Consider the following 4,712-nt stretch of genomic DNA (forward strand, 5'->3'; position numbering starts at 1 on the left):
TGAACCAAGGGATCACCGCCACCTTAGATTTATATGCGCTACTGGAACACAGATTACTTCTACTGTATGAAGTCTACTAAATAAGTCATGTTTATATTTTCTCTCTCTGCCTTTATGATTCCATGACAGCTGAGGAACTGGTTCTTCGATATGCTGTTTTGTGTACCATCCTACAACCTCATAGAGACCCTCTATGAGTCCAGTAACGCTTGAATCATCCTGGCCCCATTATAACTGCCGTGACTGAGCAATGTCGTGGGCTGGCAAACATCATCATCAGCAGCAGCATAGTGGGGTGAATGAAGAAATATTATTTTTCCTGACTGTGCTTTCTTCAAGTATGACAGTAGCAGCCTGTTTGGATTGGCGGGCTAATTTGAAAGTGAAGTTTGTAAAAACTAATGAAGGCATAAAGTGGAGGAGTTTAAAGGATACACATGGGAATATTAAGCCGGTATGTGTCCTGTTAGATGTACTTAGCGTCATTTGTTAGGGTGTAGTGTACCATATATGGTGTTATCCCAAGTGACATGCTTCATATGTAGAAGATACGGACAGTGTGCCAGGCAGTGTGATGAATGTGCTTGACTAGTGCTTATGAAAAAAAATTGAATTGTGTTACGATAGTGCTATAGTGATCACATTGTGCTTTCTCTATTGTTTGTCCTTACATGTTGGATAGGCTTCACAATAACTAAGTCAAAAGAATAGGGGAGTACAAATTAGAAAGCGGTTCAGTCTTTGTTAGATGAAGTATCTTACCTGACAGAGAGTATTACAGACTTCGATAAACAGGTAAATGGTGTGAAAGAGGATAGAGCGTCTTCTAGTACAGCTGAGAAGGAGAAACCAGTCGCACCCATACAGTCTACATGCATACAGTCTTGTGTGATTAGATCATGAAAGTAGTATTATATCATTTTTCGTGTTTTTGGCTGTATTTACTGTGTCATGTAAAATGGAAACAAAAGTGTGTGAATGCTGTACAAATAATGAAGCAAGTTACAGCATTTTGAGATATTAGTTGTGTATCATAACATGTGGGTAGATATCATTGATTGGTAGGGCAATGGTTTTTCTTGGGATATTGTATATGTAATTTACATGGATTAATTTTTGCTGTTTATGTAGTAACGTGGGAGTTTGTTGTGTTTATTAGGAAACGTATGGGAAGTGTATTTGTGAGTATTATTTATAGATGATAGACTTAGACCTAAAAGGAGAGAGTGATTTCGGCTTCCTTTCTCCAGGTGACACCACTAGTGAGAATTACCATGGGGTGGATCGTCTTACTAGCAGTACTGAACCTCCAAAGCTGGAAGGGGCTGGCTGCTTTGCAGAAACGACTACAGAATGGGCGGGTGCTTTTCAGCAGACAGGAAGACATCGTCTTGACCAGACGTGAGTGGACGTTGAGACTAACTAATTTTGCATGGGGCGTAGGAAGGAGTTCTGAGGGCTGGACAAAGCTTTCTCGAAATCACATCATGACGCTGGTTAGAATGGCGTATGAAGAAAGATACAATGAGAGATCTGGCCACTGGGTCTTATGTACGAGCAGCTCCAGCACCAGTTGCCGCAAGCCGTGGACTTGATACCACCCGTATTAATACGATAGAGGTGGGGTTCAACAGGTGAAGGAGGCAGACTGCTGAAAACGGCATCTAGGACCACAAACATGTATTATATATGGGAGCTCAACAACATGTGCAGAATGAGGCGGAAGGTACCAAAACCTTGGTGGAATGGGACAAGATACAGTTAACAAATCTAGAACAATGAATGCTGATCTACACCGGAATTCAATGGGGGTTAATAGACGAACTAAAGAATAATGTGAAAGTAGCAAGAAGTTTGGTGAATCAGAATTTAGGTATAATAGGGATACATTGGACTTATGGATACACAGTTTGCTGTGGGGAGTGCTTGTACACACTCCCTTGTAATTTAGGAGATGTCTAAATGGATGTTGTGGATTTACAAAAAGCTGTATATCACGCAGTGTGTGGACAATTCACCACTACCACGTTGCCAACAAGGCAGTTTCTGGCTGGCCTATGGAAAGCGCGATAATAACTGCCAGCTACATTAGAGTTTATTGCTCTTCCAGAAGAGAAACGCTAGCGCTAGTTTACCATGTCATAGCAGTGAATACCAATACTGCCTTTTCTAGTTTCCATATGCTAACTCAATTCTCAGTAGCAAGCTCCAAGCCTGTACAAGTACTGTACTAATCACTCATACCCTGGAAGATTAGGGCCTTGGAGGAAGTTTACGTAAATCAGATGAAAAGAGGTACATTGATGATGTGAAGAGGCAAAAGCCTTCCACCTAACGATGGCAGACGAACTCCAACACTGCCAGCTACAGCAAGTTAGGTATGACCATCCCATGTGATCCAGATTGCCACAGGGAAGTTGGAAGTAGAATTATTCTTAGGAGGAAGAGGAGCCTAAAGATTATTGTGAGACATCCTAGCACTGCAATCATATTTCCAGAAAGCTGGTCCACACTGGGTATATTCCATGTATGATCTAGTGCTGGATATCGTGAATTGTTACGAACAGAGACGTCTTAACGGTACAGAATGTGAGAGCTGCAAGATAGTGATCTAATGATAAATGGTACGATGTGTGACGCTTCAGCGACAACTTTTTGGCTTCCAGCAACCATGATAGGGGCTATGATTCTGAACATGACATATTCGCTACTGTAACAGGCTAACAGATATTTAGATATGCTACCTGCAAAAAACCTGTCCTTTTTTTAACAGTACCTTATATAACAACCTATTTAGCTCTCTAAACGAGTTGCCATCAGCACAGAAGGAGCGTATCAGCGTGGAGCAGATGCTTCAGCTTGTGTATTGCATTAATCGTCACCACAAAAATGTTAAGTATACCATCCATCAGACATTGTAAGCTAGTCAGGGTTAGCTTAAAAGCAGTTGGAACAGGAAGGGCACTTAAATGTAAAAATAAGCAAAAAATATAATTTTAAGTGATTTGCAGAAATAATAGCAGATTGCTATCTGTTGGACTGAGTCTTCTAATAAGGGAAGGAGTGTTGTACTACTAACTTTCCAAATCAACATCTGTAGCCTGTGGTCATGCAAGCCAGAATGCTGTGTGCCACACTTCGCTGCAGAAGCTGACACGATGAAAGTCTCCATTCCAGCACTGAAGTGAATTAGGTCGCCACACATTTATTCCCACTGCCTGCTGCCAGCCTGGAACATCGACAATGCAGCATGGCGTGAGGCCCAGGACACCGCAGTGGTGGCGTGGATTATTACACCCTGCTGGAGACTGGCACTAATCTGACCAAAAGTGACGTTCTGTCGTAAGAGTGGTGGGTTGAGTGGCCATAGATACCGCACCCACTAGCCATGGGTCTCCGGGCCAGGTCTAGTCCTGATGCTATCAGGAGCTGAACTGGCGGCCTACTGCTGACTGCCATCAACCGCCTAAACCAGAGTGTGCTGCCGCTGTGTGGGATGTCGGAAGGCCTGACACATCTCCATGCCTGCCACGGCACTGACTTCACTTCGTCTGTGGCCACGAGTCTCACCTGACATCTTTGCATTGGCGGCCAATTCCTGCTGCCGCTTGTGGAGCCAACCAAGTACGATAACCCGAGGACAACATGCACCACTGGCGCACTGAGTACTTTGGCTCTATGAACTGTGCTAAATAAACCACGTTGTTATTTTCACTGCCTTTATTACTCCACGCTGGCTGAAGACCTAGTTCTTCATACCTGCTGCCGTGTGTGCCATCCTGCAATTTCATCATGGCCTTCTATGAGGTCAATAACTCTCAGGCCATCCTGACACTGTTATAACTGTGAAAAAGCATAAGTCTATCAGTGATGTTAACCTGCTATCATCCGCGCATATGCTTAGGCGCAATTTCCAAGCATGTTATATTTTGCTGAGTCAACGTAATTACATATCTACGTTCTCAGACAAGTTGAGACTTGTGCAATATTCAAGCGTGTCATATTTCACAGAATCGGCATACATTCTCAAGTAGTGACTAGACTACCGTCTTTGAGCCGTGAGCGGCTCGCGTTCGTGCCGTTAATTGCTTGACAGCTTGTCTTTGCGGTGGCGTCCTCTCGTTTCTTATTCAATTTATAGGCGTCACTAAGTTTCTGGTTTGCTTGCCCGTGAGTGGCAGCAGCAGGGCTTATCGATAAGTCTACTGTCGTACTATCTCTGGAGCGGCCGCTAGTATTTCCGGGTCGTGGTCTGAGAGTTCAGTGTGGACGCAGCGCCAGTGCGGTGCGGACAGACAGTACTCGCCGACCGCTGGCAACACACATGAACTGTCCGACGGAAGGAGATTGGAGCGGGAACGACCGTTGATTGGTCGTTCGGTCGGTCGTCTCATCGGGCGACGAGTATTTGGTGTTCTGACCGTTTCTGGGCCTCGTCAGTTGGTCATCTTGCCGGACGTGGGTCGGTTTCTTCCTTGTGCAGAGATGTCGTGGCCAATGGTCAAGAGTTACCTCTGCATAGTTGGGTAGGGCAGAGGATGTGTTACTGTGAACAGTTCAGTGACCGGGTTGTTCTAATCAGAATCGACAGCAGACCAACACCAACAACGATAGTTCAGGTATACATGCCGACGTCGCAAGCTGAAGATGAACAGATAGAGAAAGTGTATGAGGATATTGAAAGGGTAATGCAGTATGTAAAGGGGGACGAA

Source organism: Schistocerca cancellata, chromosome 3 (assembly GCF_023864275.1).
Source record: "Schistocerca cancellata isolate TAMUIC-IGC-003103 chromosome 3, iqSchCanc2.1, whole genome shotgun sequence".
In the NCBI taxonomy this organism is placed as follows: domain Eukaryota; kingdom Metazoa; phylum Arthropoda; class Insecta; order Orthoptera; family Acrididae; genus Schistocerca; species Schistocerca cancellata.